Source organism: Etheostoma spectabile, unplaced genomic scaffold (genome assembly GCF_008692095.1).
Source record: "Etheostoma spectabile isolate EspeVRDwgs_2016 unplaced genomic scaffold, UIUC_Espe_1.0 scaffold00008270, whole genome shotgun sequence".
NCBI classification, from domain to species: Eukaryota; Metazoa; Chordata; class Actinopteri; order Perciformes; family Percidae; genus Etheostoma; species Etheostoma spectabile.
In genome coordinates this window covers 4647-24654 of record NW_022603578.1, presented here as the reverse complement: position 1 = coordinate 24654, position 20008 = coordinate 4647, and the positions used below count along the sequence as shown (strand labels likewise).

At 41.5% G+C, this 20008-nt stretch overlaps 5 non-coding genes across 5 annotated transcripts; 3 read left to right on the top strand and 2 right to left on the bottom strand.

The window, feature by feature from the left end:
* Positions 1-1744: 1744 nt before the first annotated feature.
* On the top strand, positions 1745-1816 carry trnad-auc (transfer RNA aspartic acid (anticodon AUC)). The gene has a single exon. It is a non-coding gene; the product is annotated as a tRNA-Asp (tRNA).
* Positions 1817-6474: 4658 nt separating this feature from the next.
* trnad-auc (transfer RNA aspartic acid (anticodon AUC)) lies at positions 6475-6546 on the top strand. Its single transcript has one exon. It is a non-coding gene; the product is annotated as a tRNA-Asp (tRNA).
* Positions 6547-11497: 4951 nt separating this feature from the next.
* Positions 11498-11580, top strand: trnal-cag (transfer RNA leucine (anticodon CAG)). Its single transcript has one exon. It is a non-coding gene; the product is annotated as a tRNA-Leu (tRNA).
* A 6982-nt stretch (positions 11581-18562) lies between these two features.
* trnas-aga (transfer RNA serine (anticodon AGA)) lies at positions 18563-18644 on the bottom strand. Its single transcript has one exon. It is a non-coding gene; the product is annotated as a tRNA-Ser (tRNA).
* A 1038-nt stretch (positions 18645-19682) lies between these two features.
* Positions 19683-19764, bottom strand: trnaf-aaa (transfer RNA phenylalanine (anticodon AAA)). The gene has a single exon. It is a non-coding gene; the product is annotated as a tRNA-Phe (tRNA).
* Between the last annotated feature and the right edge of the window lie 244 nt (positions 19765-20008).

Here is a 20008-nt window from a genome sequence, read left to right as displayed (position 1 = left end):
ATTTTGTACTATTACTGCTGTATTGCAGGTTAGAAAAGTGTTCTGAGTTTTGAGCTCTGTTCCAACAAAGATGTGTCTCTTAATGGAGGACAGGGTTCAAGTGAAAGGTTGTGTCTCTCGGTAAGATACAGGGTCTGTGTTCAAAGCCACAGAACGTCATGAAAGGACGTGTTTGTCACACACTTGTGACATCACACTAAACCTTCTATATCAGTGTCATTAAGGAATGTGTGATTCACCCATTCTAACCTTCTATGAATTATAATCTTCTCCATAAAGGACATAAAGGACGTAAATATACTTTTAGTTTTCATGACAATGTAATCTGTAATATACAGTATAACTCCAAGAATATTGGAATTAAAGCAATAGCATATCAGCTGTGTGATCAAATGTGATTTTGCACGAGCACAAGACACAATATGTTGCCTCCAGCTAGCATGAGAAGATGGAATTAGTGCTGATGACGTTACTACGGTGACGTTCCAGGTTGTAACCGTTCAGATGGATATAAATGAGAATCTGTCTTAATCACAGAACAACGTGGTAGTACAGTGTGTGTGTGGTGTGTGTGTGTGGTGTGTGTGTGTGTGTTTGTGTGTGTGTGAGTGAGAAGCGGACAATATAAAAACTTCAAGTAGACTCTAATACATAATCATATTGTTCTCCACTTATTAAAATATCTGTCTTTACTGCCTATCTGTTTCTGCTTCTCTAACCATTTTTATAGTGTGTGATTGTAAAATACCACATCATAGCCTATCACACAAAAAACTACCTCTGGTCCCTGTTCTGTGTTTAAAGCAACAATAGGTTTTTCAATCAGATTGATAGTCAAACTGGAAATGTCCCTGTGTTTCTCCATTTTCAGGGATTATGTTCCCAGTTTGATCTCAGACGTCTGGTGACTCTATCATATCAGAATATTCTATTACTGTTCTGTATCATAGCTACATTTGCAACAAAAGAAGCGGAAAATCAGTTTGGTATTCAGTGAGTTAGATGTATTAAATGCGCTGACACCTCATTGCACTGCCAAACCGTTCCAGCTGAGTGGAATGGTGACCGATCCAAGATGGCGGCCCCGGGCCGTCGAAGGCGGGGGGGCCGCCAGTAGGCAGTAGCGGGCGATGCGGCGGTGCTCTTATATTGTCTACGGTCATAACGGCCTCAGAGAGGGCATGACACACTATTATCACAGGTTTCATGTTTATAGCATGTATTGTGGCAGACATGTGGCAATTCTCCCAAGGAAATGCATTGACTTTTTATAGAAACCCAATGAACGTGATTATAGCGCCCCCTAAGGGCCAACTTCACCAAGTTTGGTACAGAGCCCAAAGAAAAAGTGTATTTGCATCTTCTGATCACAGCACGTCTTACTGTACTGCTAGTTGGAACATAACTGACAAAAAGTTATTCATTTGCAAGAAGAATGTGAGAGAAGTGAATGTACTCCTTCCCCATCACAATCCAGCTCTATAACAGAAACAGTTCAGTAAAAGTAGTTTTAGCTCTGCTGTAAAGTGGGACTTACCTCTCCAAAGGGTTGGATGGAATGTACTAAATGTTCAAAAAGCTACAAAAGCCATTTAAACTAGATTCAGTCACAGATGCTTTGTCATGGATTTGAATGATAGCAAATATGTAGTAAACCTAAATATTTCTACATGTATTGACTGTGGTCTGAATGTTGGAATAGCGCCACCTATTTCTTGATGTGCCAAATATTAAGCTTGGGCATTCCTCGTTAGTATAATGGACAGTATCTCCACCTATCACGTGGAAGATCGGGGTTCGATTCCCCGACGGGGAGATTTTTCTACCAGCTAACCAATGCTACAAGGCCTCGAGGAAGTCCCGGTGAACGCGTGGGACTACTCGGGAAAGTGAGCCTTGGCTCAAGCTGTGTTCAGCATGGAAGGAGAACTCCTGATCCTAAATGGGAATATTTTCAAGCGATTGAAAGAGCACAACTCCTGGACATGAACAAAACGTCACAAGGTGCCGCGGAGTTGGGAGAGTGTCAAGTCTAGCCACCTTGGAATTCCATTTATGCTCTTTGCAGACTATGTGGTTCATTTGGCTTTATCAGGCATTGATCTACAGCTTCCACTGGGGTGAATCATGAGGGGAAAGCGGGCCTCGGCTCAGTCTGTGTTCAGCATGGGAGGAGAACTCTTGACCCTAAATGGGAATATCGTCAAGCGATGGAAAAAGCATATCTACTGGACATGAACAGCACCTCACAAGGCGCAGCAGAAGGTGGGAGTGTCAAGTCTGGGCACCTTATAATTCCTTTTCTGCTCTTTCCAGATTATGTTGTTCTGTTGGCTTCATCAAACAGTGATCTACAGTGCCCACTGGGGCAGATTGAAGTCCAGTGTCAAGCATTCAGAATCAAAGTCAGCCCCTCCAAATCTCAAAGCTCAGGATTTCTCCCATCGGGTTGGGAGTCAATTGCTGTCCCAAGTGAAGACGTTCTTGTATCTCAAAAGCTTATTTCAAACAGTGCAACTTGTTCCAACACAAAAACCACAATACTACTGAAACTTTGGATGGTCGCCTCCGCCTCTCACACGGAAGACTGGGGTTTTATTTCCCGATGGGGAGATCTGTCTACCAGCTGCTAATTATTTCCCAAGGCTAAATCGACACTAGTATCATCTGCCAGAGTAGTTTGGATACGAGGCCCAACCATAGCAAAAGATATGACATTTTTTAAGAATGTATTATAGTGGATATACTCCAAGAAAGACAAAGGTTTTACAAAAGGATTGAGAATGATTCTGCTATCAAAGATATGTTTTCAGTGACGATATGATCACCTACTTCAGGATCCAGGAACGTAGGCAGACAGCAGGAACCTAAGACGGATCCAAGAATGTAAACATCAACTATGAGGCTAGGAAGTTGAGGTTCAGGTAATTTAATTCAATTCAATTTTATTTATATAGCGCCAAATCACAACAACACTTATCTCATTGCGCTTTTCATAAAAGAGCAGGTCCAGACCATATTCTGTGATGTTATTTACAGAAACCTGAAAATTCCCACCAAGAGCAAGCGCTAGGCAAAAGAGGCAAGGAAAAACTGAGCCAGCACTAAGTATAAGCTTCATCAAAGAGGAAAGTCTTAAGTCTACTCTTAAATGTGGAGATGGTGTCTGCCTCCTGAACCCAAACGGGAACCCGGTGAGGAGCTTGATAGCTGAACACTCTGGCTCCCATTCTACTTTTGGAGACTTTAGGAACCACAAGTAACCCTGCATTCTGGGAGCGCAGTGCTCTGGTGGGGTAATAAGGTACAATGAGCTCTTTAAGATAAGATGGTGCTTGAACATGAAGAGCTTTGTAGGTGAGAAGAAGGATTTTAAATTCTATTCTGGATTTTACAGGAAGCCAATGCAGAGAAGCCAATCCAGGAGAGATGTGATCTCTTTTCCTGGTTCCTATCAGAACACGTGCTGCAGCATTCTGGATCAGCTGAAGAATCTTTATGGACTCTTTTAAGCAGCCTGATAATAAAGAACTGGAGTAATCCAGCTTAGAAGTAACAAATACGTGGACTAGTTTGTCTTTATCATTTTTAGACAGGATATTCCTGAATTCCTAAATGTAATGTAATTACTACTTCACTATGGAAATTGATTTTTGCAATATTACATTGGTGAAAAAAAGCAGCACTAATATCTAATAACACCATTACAGAGATAAGTCCTTTGTCTGAGGCAATTAGACAACTTAACTCTAAATCCTGACTCAAAATCCTCAAATAAGCTGTTGCTATGCAGAAAGTCACACAGCTGTTTGGCGACTGCTTTCTCAAGAATCTTAGAGAGAAATGGAAGGTTGGACATAGGTCTATAGTTGGCTAAAACATCTGGATCAAGGTTGGGCAACAAAGTCAAGTGTCATCCGCAGCGAGCCTGCTGCACTATCAACAAAATGATCGATTTGGGAGGGACTGAAATTAGCACAGGAGTCCTCCGTTACTTTGTGACTTGGTAATGAATTAAAAGCTGATGGAATCACATCCTTAAATTTTGCTACTGCACTATCAGATACACATCTTGTATAGAAGTTTTTGCCTACTGGCGTGTAGTTCAGCAGTATAAACTCAAAAGTTATCAAACAGTGGTCAGATAAAAAGGGATTCTGTGGGAACACTATCAAATGTTCAATTTCAACACCATATACCAGAACAAGATCAAGGTTGAGGTTAATCAGTGAGTTGGTTTATGAACACTTTGAGAGAAGCCAATAGAATCTAATAGAGAGATAAACGCAGTACTAAGGCTTTCACTCTCATCGTCCACAGTTGACCTTGTCCTGCCAGGCCTGTCTCCTGCTCTTGTCCTCCTCTTTAATAGATCCATTGAACCCATTGAACTCTGAGCTCCAGTGGCGTCTGACTGACTCCGGGAGGTTTTTGTCTCGGACCAACCTTTCCTTAAGAAGGCGGATCTCTTCATCCTTGAGTTTCTGGTCCTTCTTTAGGTTTTTCCTCATGGATCTTTCTGACTGTAGAGCCTTAAAGATTTTCCCCTTCTCCTCCACCAGGCCAGCATTCACTGAGACCAGCTCCTCGTTTTGGTTTTGGACCTCCAGAAGGGCTTTTCTCAGGTCCTCAAGCCAGGCGCTGGTCACCATGATAGACACAGAAAATATTTTTGAAGATATTTTAACAATATTTCTTGCGGTACTGGAATATTTTGTACTATTACTGCTGTATTGCAGTTTAGAAAAGTGTTCTGAGTTTTGAGCTCTGTTCCAACAAAGATGTGTCTCTTAATGGAGGACAGGGTTCAAGTGAAAGGTTGGGTCTCTCGGTAAGATACAGGGTCTGTGTTCAAAGCCACAGAACGTCATGAAAGGACGTGTTATGTCACACACTTGTGACATCACACTAAACCTTCTATATCAGTGTCATTAGAGAATGTGTGATGTCACACATTCTAACCCTTCTATGAATCTTAATCTTCTCCATAAAGGACATAAAGGACGTAAATATACTTTTAGTTTTCATGACAATGTAATCTGTAATATTACAGTATAACTCCAAAGAATATTGGAATTAAAAGCAAATAGCATATAAGCTGTGTGATCAAATGTGATTTTGCACGAGCACAAGACACAATAGTCGCCTCCAGCTAGAATGAGAAAGATGGAATTAGGTGCTGATGACGTTACTACGGTGACGTTTCCCGGGTTGTAAACCGTTCAGATGGATAATAAATGAGAATCTGTCTTTAATCACAGAACAACGTGGTAGTACAGTGTGTGTGTGTGTGTGTGTGTGTGTGTTTGTGTGTGTGTGAGTGAGAAGAGAGACAAATATAAAAAGCTTCAAGTAGACTCTAATAACATAATCATATTGTTTCTTCCACTTATTAAAATATCTGTCTTTACTGCCACTATCTGTTTCTGCTTCTCTACCATATTTATAGTGTGTGATTTGTAAAATACCAATCATAGCCTACATCACATAAAAAACTACCTCTGTCCCTGTTCTGTTTTTAAAGACACAACATTAGGTTTTTCAATCAGATTGATAGTCAAACTGGAAATGTCCCCGTGTTTCTCCATTTTCAGGGATTATGTTCCCAGTTTTGATCTCAGACGTCTGGTGACTTTATATCATATCAGAATATTCTAGTACTGTTCTGTATCATAGCTACATTTGCAACAAAAGAACGCGGAAAATCAGTTTGGTATTCAGTGAGGTATGATGTATTAAATGCGCTGACACCTCATTGCACCTGCCAAACACGTTCCACTGAGTGGAACTGGTGACCGATCCAAGATGGCGGCCCCGCGGCTCGTCAGCGCCAGTAGGCAGTAGCGGTCGATGCGGCGTCTGCTCTTTATATGTCTACGGTCATTACTGCCTCAGAGAGGCATGACAAACTATTATCACAGGTTTCATGTTTATAGCATGTACTGTGGCAGATATGTTGCAATTCTCCCACTGAAATGCATTGACTTTTTATAGAAAACCAATGAACGGTGATTATAGCGCCCCCTAAGGGCCAAACTTCACCAAGTTTGGTACAGAGCCCAAAGAAAAAGTGTATTTGCATCTTCTGATCACAGCACGTCTTACTGTACTGCTAGTTGGAACATAACTGATAAAAAAGTTATTCATTTGCAAGAAGAATGTGAGAGAAGTGAATGTACTCCTTCCCCATCACAATCCAGCTCTACTAAACAGAAACAGTTCAGTAAAAGTAGTTTTAGCTCTGCTGTAAAGTGGGACTTACCTCTCCAAAGGGTTGGATGGAAATGTACTAAAATGTTCAAAAAGCTACAAAATAGAGATTTTAAACTAGATTCAGTCACAGATGCTTTGTCATGGATTTGAATGATAGCAAATATGTAGTAAACCTAAATATTTCTACATGTATTGACTGTGGTCTGAATGTTGGAATAGCGCCACCTATTTCTTGATGTGCCAAATATTAAGCTTGGGCATTCCTCGTTAGTATAATGGACAGTATCTCCACCTATCACGTGGAAGATCGGGGTTCGATTCCCCGACGGGGAGATTTTTCTACCAGCTAACCAATGCTACAAGGCCTCGAGGAAGTCCCGGTGAACGCGTGGGACTACTCGGGAAAGTGGGCCTTGGCTCAAGCTGTGTTCAGCATGGAAGGAGAACTCCTGATCCTAAATGGGAATGTTTTCAAGCGATTGAAAGAGCACAACTCCTGGACATGAACAAAACGTCACAAGGTGCCGCGGGAGTTGGGAGAGTGTCAAGTCTAGCCACCTTGGAATTCCATTTATGCTCTTTGCAGACTATGTGGTTCATTTGGCTTTATCAGGCATTGATCTACAGCTTCCACTGGGGTGAATCATGAGGGGGAAAGCGGGCCTCGGCTCAGTCTGTGTTCAGCATGGGAGGAGAACTCTTGACCCTAAATGGGAATATCGTCAAGCGATGGAAAAAGCATATCTACTGGACATGAACAGCACCTCACAAGGCGCAGCAGAAGGTGGGAGTGTCAAGTCTAGGCACCTTATAATTCCTTTTCTGCTCTTTCCAGATTATGTTGTTCTGTTGGCTTCATCAAACAGTGATCTACAGCGCCCACTGGGGCAGATTGAAGTCCAGTGTCAAGCATTCGGAATTAAAGTCAGCCCCTCCAAATCTCAAAGCTCAGGATTTCTCCCATCGGGTTGGGAGTCAATTGCTGTCCCAAGTGAAGACGTTCTTGTATCTCAAAAGCTTATTTCAAACAGTGCAACTTGTTCCAACACAAAAACCACAATACTACTGAAACTTTGGATGGTCGCCTCCGCCTCTCACACGGAAGACTGGGGTTTTATTTCCCGATGGGGAGATCTGTCTACCAGCTGCTAATTATTTCCCAAGGCTACATCGACATTAGTATCATCTGCCAGAGTAGTTTGGATACGAGGCCCAACCATAGCAAAAGATATGACATTTTTTAAGAATGTATTATAGTGGATTTACTCCAAGAAAGACAAAGGTTTTACAAAAGGATTGAGAATGATCCTGCTATCAAAGATATGTTTTCAGTGACGATATGATCACCTACTTCAGGATCCAGGAACGTAGGCAGACAGCAGGAACCTAAGACGGATCCAAGAATGTAAACATCAACTATGAGGCTAGGAAGTTGAGGTTCAGGTAATTTAATTCAATTCAAGTCTTTGAAAAGAATTGTGACTGTTTTTCAAGCAGGTTTGTATCATAACAATGTTGTTGGTAAGTCTAAATGAACAATGGGCAACCTACATCCATCTTGCTAGCACCCACATCTCTGTACTCATCTCCCTGCTTGGATAGTATGTCCAAGGACATAACACATATGTTCTATAACCCTTTTCATTAGTTTGCTACCACTCTTAAATAATTCCTTTCATTGTATCAATCTCAGAAATAACCAAAGAATGACAAATTCCATTCATGTGCTTGTGCCAGTGTTTAACCACCTGTCACTGTATTTTTAGCAGCAGTAGTGTTTTTTTTTTAAACACTTTTTTATAAAACACCTGCCCCGTGTGAGGGTTGAACTCACGGCCCTCAGATTATGAGACTGACGCGCTGCCTACTGCGCCAACGAGGCTATGAAAGGTAATGCAATGGTTCGCAAAATTTAAAAAAAACTAACAATTTGGTTGTCAATCTTACAGTTTTTCTCAATTGTTTACACACTAATTTTGGTACTTGAGACACAATGACCACAACATGTAACTATGTCACCAACCCCCTAAACCAATTCTGCCAAACTACAAGCACAATTCCTGCTATACACTCAGACTGCAGTTCTAAAACACACTTTTTTCAAAACACCCGTCACACAGCTTTACAGTTAGCAATCAGAGCTTTAGCATCAAACGGCAAAAGGTGAGCTCTTCTGTTTTGGAGGAATGGACGCCAACATTGGAAACAGAGTCAGAGGCAGAGGAGTGAGAGTAGTAGGAGGAGGTGGACGAGGAAGAGGAAGAGGAAGAGAAGGCCAAGGACTGTAATCTCTGATGGGCAAAGAGTACAGCCAAAATGTGAGCAGGTACACTGTAGCATCCATCGTCCCGAATTTCCGAAATGAGAATAGGTAAGAAATCTACTCTCACTAGAATATTGCAGTACTGCACAGTATTCCTACTTTGTATTCCTTCACAGTATTTACAGTATTTTACTATTTGTTTGGCAGAACAACACAAGGTGGTCGGGAATGTCTTCCGTCTCTTTGACAGGAAACTGAACTCATGAATATGGTCCTAGAAAATAATGCCATACATAACACTACGGTAAATACAAAGAAAAACAATGACATATTTCAAAATATTGATAGGGTGAGCTTATCAACACTGGACCGTGTCTTGTGCAGAAATCATCTCAGGATGAAGCCGGTCTACAGGGTGCCATTTGAATGCAATTCAGAAAGAGTCAAAGAATTGCAATATTACTAACAAACAAATTATATTTGGGACAACGCAAGTTTCCCCAGGGCTGCTCTGGTTCACTGCCCCCCCCCAGGCTTTTAGTTGTTTATCTCCCTCCATATTCTCCATTCCTCAATCCTATTGAGGATTTTTTCTGCCTGGAGATAGAAAGTGTTTGACCGAAATCCACAAATGCTTATACCTCTTCTCCAAGCTATGGAGGACGCATGTGGACATATAGCAGCTGATGCTCGTCATGGCTGGAATCGCCATGGCGATATTTCCCCCGCTGCTTGGCCCGGGAAAACACTGCTTGTGATGTGGATGAGGTGCTGTGGCCAGACCGCAACAGAAGACAGGATGCAGCATAGTAGTTTTTTTTAGCTTTTTTTACTGTAACTGTGTACAGTAAATTCTTCTGGTGTTTTGTATGTAGTGTATGTGTAACTTTGTGTTGGTTGGGAATGGGATGTTCACTGTGTACATTGTTTTTGTGGGACAAATAAAATATATTTGTTACTGTGTATTTGTGTTTTCTGAGTATAAAAACAATATTCATTCTTATGTATGAAGTGTCTGTAGATAGTGTAACACTGAACAAAAAAAAGTCTTTATAATGAATGGAGAAGGAGTGTTTTCCATTCATCATGGTGTTTTCCATTGAGCACATCAGTGTTCAACTGGTTCTTATGAATGTCTATTCAAATGATGGTTTGTGTGTGTCATTTGAAAACAAAATACCATTTTGAGAAGAAATAACACTGTTTTGAATGTAAAGTTTAGTTTTGCAGGAGAATTGAGGGGTTTTGCCCATTGTGTGTGTGTTTTTTGATTTGTGTTTAGAGTTCTGAGAATATGAGGCATTCTTTCAGAAAATGTGTGTAAACAATCGAGAAAAACTGTAATAAAAACAATGTATGTGGAGACCTATGTTCTCACACAAAGGCTAAGATCAACACTAGATGCTTTGTAATGACCCCATGAAAAGGGGAGACAAAAGACTGTGTGCAAAGGTTGTATACATGTATGCAAGGTGTATGCATGGATGAGTGTGAGGTATGGTGTCAGTGATTTATGCTGGACAGTGTAAAACTATCAAAGATGAGCGGGAGAGGTGCTGGACTGAGAGCACCTCTAGGGCAATCACAGATGCACAACCAATAATAAAACACTACTGAGTGAATGTGTTCAGAAAATGAAGAACATTGTTCAGAAAGCTTAATGAAGCTTCATTTGACCATAACTATTAACCACCTGGACCTGGTAAAAGATATGAGGTACTCATGCATAGCTAGCTAGTGATTTACCTACTGTAGATGGTGGTCGGTATGCCAACGAGGCTTGGAAATTTGCAGATGGTGATTCAGAGGAGATGTAACAGTTTAAAGTTTAAAGTAACTTAATTTTCTAAATTGTCCGCCTACAGTGCCAACGAGCGTTCTTCTCTAATATTACCGGGTACGCAATAGCTATTCAACTTTAGAAGGTAGTGTTGATCTCAGAAACAACGATAGACAGCACCATCTTGGTTTCAATCGTTGGTTTCAATCCACCCGGAGGTGGATTGAAACCAACCTCTGCTAACTCTGATTTCCATGGTGAGATGAATCATGATATAACTGCTGGAAAAGTTGTTGACAGCCCATGAAAAGTGGCAAGTCATGTTCTGGCAGATTAAAAAATTGACATCCACTAACCTGTCCTATAGTAATGCTGACTTTCCAGTGATGTGGTTGGGCTGTTTACAGGTTTTGATCATATCCATCGGTTGCATGGATGGGACATCAATACCCCGGTTCTATCACCTGATCGCTGTCTTGTCTTTGTCGTTCGACGACTATTTGGGCTCACACCTTAACACACCTGAAGCATCTCAGCCTAAAATCATGCTGCACCTCAAAGAACTCTCAAGCACTCCCAGCTGTGCGTTTGTAGAAGAGCGCCTTGTTTTCTTTTAGCTTGGGAAAAGGCTTTAGCTTATGACAAGGTAAACAGATTGCACCATTGTGCTACTCATTAGTGGGTCCACTTCAGTTATGTATTGAAGCACATCCTTAGAGCTAATGGCCCTCATTTATTAACCTAACGTACGACAGGCTTCACGTGAGATTCATGAAACGTTTGTATCACACTAATCAGAGCGTAAGAATGATCGTACATTGATAAATGCAGCGGCTAGAAACGATTGTAATTAAATATCACGCCCCATTATATTCTCAGTTTTGAGGCCTCGCCTCTATTATTTATGACATGGCCAGACATAATCCGGCTAAGAAGCGGCACTTTTCAGAGGTGGGGATTTAAAGCCTGACATCCCAGGTGCTCTGGTGCAGCCAGATACCACCAGGCCCAGGGAATATGCCGCCTAAGAAAAATGCAATCCTACCCGATGAGAAGAATAAACATTGTGAAATTAACGAAAATATGAATACATAAACATATACGGGCATTGAACATATTGCTGCAGTCTCAGTCTTTGGATGGTATAGGTAGCGCCCCGTCAGACATGTCATGATATCATGATGTTTAATTTACTATGTAATAATTTTTGAGACAGGTCCTACTGAAGATCTGTTGGATCAGTCAGGATGGCCGAGCGGTCCAAGGCGCTGCGTTCAGGTCGCAGTCTCCACTGGAGGCGTGGGTTCAAATCCCACTTCTGACAACTAGTATTTTCATTTGGAACTAATGTCTAAGAGTTGATATTGGGAATAAAGAACTTAGCAGTTCTTTGTATTTAAGAGGACATGAATATGCATGCGAAACGCAATTCCAAGTGCAGAATTCCTGCCATATTGAGCAACAAAGTTTGGGTGTCCTGAAAAAAGGGTCTTGGACTCTATCTCGCCGACCTCTTTTTTTTACTGTTTCTTGTTATGTCACGGCAAGAAGTATTATGCTTTTGAGTCGTTTGTCCATCTCTACATCAGAATCAGAAATAAAAAAAAACATGAGATATATGCAGTCTCTGTGGCGCAATAGGTTAGCGCAGTCGGCTGTTAACTGAAAGGATGGTGGTTCAAGTCCACCCAGGGACGTTTGTTGCTTAAATAACCTGGAGTGAGCCAACTCTAGGATTTATCATTCTGCAGGTAAATATAGAGCAGCCCAAAGATAACCTTTTATCTGAAGGTACAGTTCTGAAAACCATGTACTTATATTAATCTTTACGGTCATTGGTATGCAGGTCACTTGATGTAATACAAGCAAATACATAAGGCCAGACAGAGACAAAAAGTGAGAGAAAAGAAAAAGAGACTAGCTGTCTAAAGGATAACCAGTTGAGATTGTGTGCGTCTTTGAGAACTGTAAGTCATATAACTGATGCTGTCAGTTCATTTAAACTAATGAGGAAGAATTTGACAAATCAAAATCAAGTCCAGGAACTTATTCTTTCAAACATCAAACCTGAGTCTCTCAAGTCCTGACCATTCCCTGACCGGGAATTGAACCCGGGCCGTGGCGGTGAGAGCGCCGAATCCTAGCCAGTAGACCACCAGGGAGTCACATCTATCAAATTTATCTTTGTAGATGTGAGTTTTCTTTTCACTTACTGGAATGACTCATATTGTTTTAGGCGAGGAGTGGCGCCTGGCTAGAGCTTCAGAAGGCAGGACATGACAGATTACACATCTGTCACATAGTCAGTTTGTATTCTTAAATACCAAGTCTCTTGCTGTTCCTTGACTAGTCGGCCACCCCTGCTTTGCATCGCTCCAGGTATGTAGAAAAAAAATCTGTTATGCACCTTTGCATTGCACTAAAATGTCAAAATTTGGACCTGAATCCAACAATAACATTACTTGACTCTCACATACATTGGTTTTCAGTTAAAAATGTTGGTTAGGGGTTTAGTTACTGCTTGAAAAAATGAAAAGAATTGTTATTGAGATGGAGGCAGATGAAGTGTTTATGACCCATCAATGATGACAAAAGGAGACATCCTCTGTCGGGGTCTGATTTAAAGGAAATGGTACTCTTTAAAACGTTAAACTAATGAGGAAGAATTTGACAAATCAACCAAAAACTTACTCTTTTAAATCTGTATCTGTCAAGTCCTGACCATTCCCTGACCGGGAATTGAACCCCGGCTGCGGCGGTGAGGGCGCCAAATCCTAGCCATTAGACCATCAGGGAGTTACATCTATCAAATTTAATTTAACATATTGTTGGTTATATTGTTTTAGGCAAGAAATGGCGCATGGTTAGAGCTTTAGAAGGCAGTGGTGCAAAATGCAAAACTGCCTGTTTCGATTTAATTACATGGTAATAATGCAAAAACAGAGGTGTAGTGATTACTTGGAAATGCTTCCGGCAGTTTCTGAAATAAAAACCATGAATCACTGGTGGAAAATGCAAAACTACTTGTTTCTATTTTATTACGTAGTAAGACAGAGGTGTAGTGATTACCTGGAAATGCTTCTGGTAGTTACTGTCAAACAACCATGAATCAGTGGTGGAAAATGCAAAACTGCCTGTTTCAATTTTATTACATGGTAATATTAGAATAACAGAGGTGCAGAGATTAGAGGTGCAGAGATCACCTGGAAATACTTACCATGAAATATGTCTTGTCCTTCACGTACGTAACGCTGTGCAATCTGACCAGCAGCTAAACACCTTCCACCATCAAGCACTAACACGTTTATTTGAGTAACAAAGGGTGAAACTGGGAGAAAACACAATGACCAGTTACTTAGATAGTAATGAGTCACAGATATTAAACAAAGATAATTGTAAAAACAATATAACTACACAACAGGCTAGCAAAAATGAAAGATGAAATAAAGAAACACGTAATGTATTGTTATACAGTGTACGTAGTATAACCTATGTTGGGTATCTAAATAAACTAAGATATACTTACATGTGGCATTACCCAAGATAAAAGTTTCAAACTAGCTTACTGAAGTATACCGTCAGTTAGGGCTGAACAATATTGTGTTTTAGCATTGACATCGCGATGTGCGCATGCGCGAAAGTCACATTGCAGGACGTTACGATGTTGACGTTAATACTTTTTTGCTGCTTGATAGAAAAGTAACCTTTCACCGTTTCTCCTTTACATGATTATTACCATCCGACCGTTCCCCTTTAAGACAGGTAGCCATGTGGGCAACGTGTGTATGTGACGTTAGTCCGACGGGGTTTGGTATGGGAAGTGAGGCTCTCCGTGTGTAGAAAAGTAGCCTACCGTTGGCAACAGCTGCCTCCGACACAGTGATGTCATAGTATTTGATGGGTAGTGAGTGACGCTACAGTAGTTGGGGTTTTATGTTCTCCTCAAATACAAACTAAACCCCCTGATTAATGCAACATAATCACAACGTCTCCCGGGCATTTCCCACCGCAGAAAGCTGCGACCAGTCAGGCTAAAGCTAATATAATTAGCTTAAAGAAACAAGCAGAAAGCTGCTACCAGCCAGGCTAAAGCTAAAATAGTTAGCTTAAAGAAACAACCAGAAAGGCGCTACCAGCCAGGCTAAGGCTAAACTAGTTAGCTTAAAGAAACAAGCAGAAAGCTGCTACCAGCCGGTCTAAAGCTAATATAGTTAGCTTAAAGAAACCAGCCGAAAGCTGCTACCAGCCAGGCTAAAGCTAATACAACTAGCCCAAAGAAACAAGAGGCATGCAGGTCTGGTCAGTTTATCCAACTGACGAGCTGGCCTCGCTAGTCGACCACAACCTGAAATTTAGAGGAAGCAACATGCAGTCACTGTCATTCACGTTAACCTGGATTGATTATTATACAGGGCTGCCAACTCTCACGCATTGGCCGTGAGACACACGCATTTGACCGGTTTCACACGCTCACACGCCACACCCCCGATTTCTCACGCTGAAGTGTCGGTCAAATTAATGAAGATGAGTTTTTAACTATAGATCTGGCTGTTGAGCCACTCGTGATAGACTAGTTGAGCTTTCAGAGACTGTGAGGGGGTTCAAGAGCGCTCCCTGTCTGTAGTTTCGAATTGTCGCAAACTGAGAACATTTTTGCACGAGCCATCCCAGGTGCATTTCCCCGGCTTCAGGTATGAGCTCTGAGTATCACAGACCCGTCCGGCGCTTCAGGTAGGAGCTCTGAGTATCACAGACCCGTCCGTCGCTTCGTGTCCACTCTCTCTGTAACAATAGAGGTGAGCAGCACGGCTGGTAGCGTAGCAACTTCAGTTCATGTTAGTGGACCCGCTCTGGGGGGGGGCAGTGACAAGTTGCATCCGTCTATCCATCCATCCATCCATCTTCATCCGCTTATCCGGTATCGGGTCGCGGGGGCAGCAGCTCCAGTAGGGGACCCCAAACTTCCCTTTCCCGAGCCACATCAACTAGCTCCGACTGGGGGATCCCGAGGCGTTCCCAGGCCAGGTTGGAGATATAATCTCTCCACCTAGTCCTGGGTCTTCCCCGAGGTCTCCTCCCTGCATCCGTCTAGTCCTCCGATAACGAGCAGCGTACAGCCGCCTCTAAACTTTGTCAGAGACCAGAGACCATAATGGGCCTCTGTCTGTGCGACGGTTTGAGTGAGATCCACCATATCAGCGGAGCAATGACATGCACAGCAGACTATATTACACTATATACTATATATACTATATATACTATATTACAACTCTCCACATCTCGGACACAGATGGGAGGAGTTATATTTTGAATGTGCATAAAAATGTAAACAAGAGCAGAAATCTGATGAAACACATCTGAGCTATACTAAACTATATATACGATACTATATATACTATACTGCAACTTTGGGCCACTATGGTGCTTCTCTAACCTCGGTGCATCTCTAAATGTAACTGTAAATAATTAATTTGATGTTTTATAAAATGAACAAATAGTCTTTATTTTCCCAAAAAGTAAATCCAGTAAGGGGGGCACAGAGGATGAGGGCCAAACATTACTGAGCCTTTGCACAAAGGTTAAAGGATTAGAATTTATGCAAAACAGAGGTTCTCATTCTTTAGAATTTCAGTGGTCTTAGTTGATCCCTCAACATTAATTTAACTTTGGGTCCCTGGTCCCTACACCAGGGACCCCTGGACCTGTTCCCCACAGACCCAGATCTTCTCAGCTGTTGCTGACATATGCTCCTGTCTCTTCATGTTGTTCATTATGTTTGGCACATTGTCTGGGTCAGTTCTTATATAAGAAGAAGTTAATAATGTAAATGCTGAATGCCCTAATACCTGTTGATACTACAACAATGCAAAGGCTCTTAACCCTACAGTTTTGCACATATCATGTAAGACTTGATTTCTCCATTTTTTTTGCACAAAACTCTCCAGAAAGTGCCATTTAATGGTTTATTTTTCAAATTTTTTTCCTGGGGGGGCATACCCCCAGACCCCCCTAGGGAGAGCCCCATCCCCCCACATATAACAAATCCCAATTTAAACCCTGAAGTATAATGATGCTGAAAGAGCCAAAGAAATTGCTTTGTACGAGGCAAAATATGGGTTGCCCCCCCAAATCTCACTCCAAGGTTTTGGGAAAAGTTGGCAGCCCTGTTATATGAATACAATGGTGTCGTGCTAGTCAACCAGAGTATTTCTACCTGATGTCCCTCTCCAAAATCACTTCAGAAGAGTAATGTTAGTCACAGCGCTTACTTGCTTTGGTGTTTGTAAAGCAATAAAGTTCAACAAAGAATATGAAGGTAAATATGGTTCAAATGTGAGAGCGCGTAGATATGATGTGAGCACTTAGAGAATATGATTTGAGAGCTTGTAGAAAAAAATTCTGTACTTGTACTTTATTTCTTTTTTTTTTTCACTTCAGTCACTTTTCCATAGCGGCGAGTCTGCACCCTCGACTTTTGCAACACTTCTTGCGATACCTTTGGTGCAAAACTAAGTTGTACCTGTGGACTTAGTCTGTGGAGCTCTGAGCCAACAGGATGGGGGGGAGGGGGCAGCGGGGTTTTTATCCCCAGATGAGGGACAACTCTGTCCGGCTTATTTATGTAGCATGAAAGCTAGCACAAGCTTACTAGCATCCAGCCCGCTTCTAAATATTGTAAATAGCTTTTAATTATCTCAACAATTTTTAACAGTTAAACTGAAACACTGGAGCTCCAGGTCCTGCAGACGCAGACGGTCCGCCGTCAGTGGGGCTCGGCCAGCGAGGAAACATCGCTAGAAATCTCCGCTGCCGACCTCAACGGGATCTGATCTCCAGCGAGACTCTGAAAGCTCCAGACCCGATAGCAGCGGCACAACCCCCCATGAGCCCACCGCCAGTGTTGGTGGAATAGCAAGCTAGCGTTAGCGAACTAACCAACCAGCCCGCTTAAAAAAAATAAAAATGTAATTTAAAAGGCACGCATTATACCCATTGATGGCGGTCCGTCCGTGGCTGCAAGACCTGGAGCTCACCGCCAGTGTTTCAGTTTGACTGTTTAAAGTGTTAGGATAATTAAAAGGTATTTATTTATAAGCGGGGTTAGTTTGCTAACGCTAGCTTGCTATTCCACCAACACTAGTGGTGAGCGGGTCTGAAGCTATCCATGTCCGTCTGCAGCTGGAGGACCTGGAGCTCACCGCCAGTGTTTCAGTTGACTGTTAAAAAGTGTTGAGATAATTAAAAAGTATTTGTTTGGAAGCAGGGTGGCTGCTAGTTAGCTAACGCTAGCTTCCATGCTACATAAATAAGCCGGACAGAGTTGTCCCTCACAGAAAAAAACACAGGTAAAATTAAAAAAACATTGCATAAACTTTGCTACCGTGAGTTTATTTAAACATAGGTACACCTACATGTAGGGTGACGAGATTGCAATATAAGCCTTTAAATTAATATTAGCAGCGGAAGCGTGCTGGGCCCATAACCCAGAGGTTGATGGATCAAAACCATCTTCTACTATTTCCTGTGCTTTGTATCTTCAGTAAGTATATATCCAGTCTGTTGATGTTTAACACAGCAACTGATGTTGCAAGTGTCTGAAGTGAAATGTCTCCACCTGCTGAAGAGTAAACTTAATGGCATGTTGAGATTATTTCACCCATAAAAAAAGAAACTACAGTGCTCATACCTTTTATTCCCGCTGTAACACACATAAAAACTGGAGTGTAATACAGTAAATATACTACACTACAAGTAATAAATACTGTAAATAGAAACCGTAAAACATGTACGTTCAAAGTGCTTGTTGTGTTGTCTACCAGTCAGATTACCACAGGAGGTAATATCTGTTGCAGCTCTTTTAAAGACTCTACCATAATACCTGCTGGAGATGCCAGGTCCTCATACATGTAAAGCATGTGCTCTACCACTGAGCTACATCCCCTGAAGATTTTGAAATTCTTTTGACTTTTTTCTGAGATAGACTTAGACTTATCTTTATTAATCCTTTTGGGATGACTCCCGCAAGGATATTGAAATATGCGGTGGCTTGAATTAAAACCTGGGCAAAATGCTTGCAATGCTATGGTATAAATCATAGTCAAAAAGTAACACACCTGTTGCCTTTCTGCTGGACAATACAACGTTCACTGCAAATCTTGTAAGACAGATTGATAAGAAATACATTGGTGGAGACTGGTTGCTTCCAGTACCTATGAGATAAGACAATATTGTTTATGAAGGCACATCTGCGATTTGGTATACTGTGATGTGTCATTGGTTGGCTACCACTCTTAAAAAACAGCACTCGTTGTCGGCAGGATTTGAACCTGCGCGGGGAGACCCCAATGGATTTCTAGCCCATCGCCTTAACCACTCGGCCACAACAACGTGACAAGTAGCACTATACCTGTTTGCACAAATGTTCATAAACGTTTCTATTGGTTAAGACTGTAACTTAAGATGTAATTGTAATCACATTCAGATCACCTCAAATAAAGACACTGATGATCATTGTGTTCAGAAGTGCTTCTCTTTGGGGTTGTCTTGGTTGTGAGTTCATCATCAGACACTAACACATGCAGAGCAAGTACATTTCACCAGTTGTCCACCGCTAGCTAAATATATAAAAGAATGGGAGTTTTGGAATAGATATTCAGCACTAAGTGGTACTTTCTATTGCTGAATGAGCTCTATCTGGAGGAAAAAGGAGTTGCCCCAAAGAAGGTTATTGGACTCTAATTGACCACTCATAGACTGTTAATGGCATACATTGGGATGATGGTTGTCTATTCATGATGCAATTCATTACTTACAATAGTCAGTTTTTTTGTTTCTTGTTATGTCTCGGCAAGAAGTATTATACTTTTGGGTTGTCTGTCCATCTCTACATCAGAATCAGAATTTCTTTATTGATCCCTGAAGGGAAACTCTGGAAAAGACCAGTCTCAATGCCCAAATGTATTACAAGATTTGAAGTGAACATCACATTGTCCAGTGATGGTGGTATAGTGGTGAGCATAGCTGCCTTCCAAGCGGTTGACCTGGGTTTGATTCCCAACCATCGCAGTAACTGTTTTTGGGTTGTGGTACTTTCTTTTTTTTCAAGAAGTCAGCAGAAAGGTTACTTGCCTAACCTGGTTTGATAAAATCTCTTTGAGCTGCATGATTATGGCCAAAATGTTAACGACAATTACTTTGATCAATATGGAGATCAGGATTAATTATCACAATTAGTTGTTGATTTTCTACTCCAAAGTGCTGGAAAGGAAGGTTTCACCTTTGGTGAGGTTTGAAACTCAGGTTAACAAGGAACAATCTCAGCAAAGTTGTTGATGGATGATTCAAGTTACATCAACAAGTTCAGGCCAAATGCAACAGCTGTAAGACATCACATTGGTTGCCTTCCAGCTATGTAATATATGCAAATGGCATTGGTGGGATTTGAACCCACGCCTCCAGAGAGACTGGAGCTTTCATCCAGCGCCTTAGACCACTCGGCCAAACTACCTGCAGTTATCAACTTTCCACATCATGACAAACACAGGCCCCGTAATCAACGTTATGCTTGTTAATGTTATTGGAAAACTTGATGTAAGACAAGCAAATACCTAAGGCCCCACGCAACAGTTTTGTGATATGTGGCGGGCAACTGTATGTCAATGATCAAGCTTGTTGCTGTGACCAAGAAATCTCCAGCAAAATGACTGATGCATCATCAGTTTAAAAATTTTCTTGGATGCCAAATATTTGAA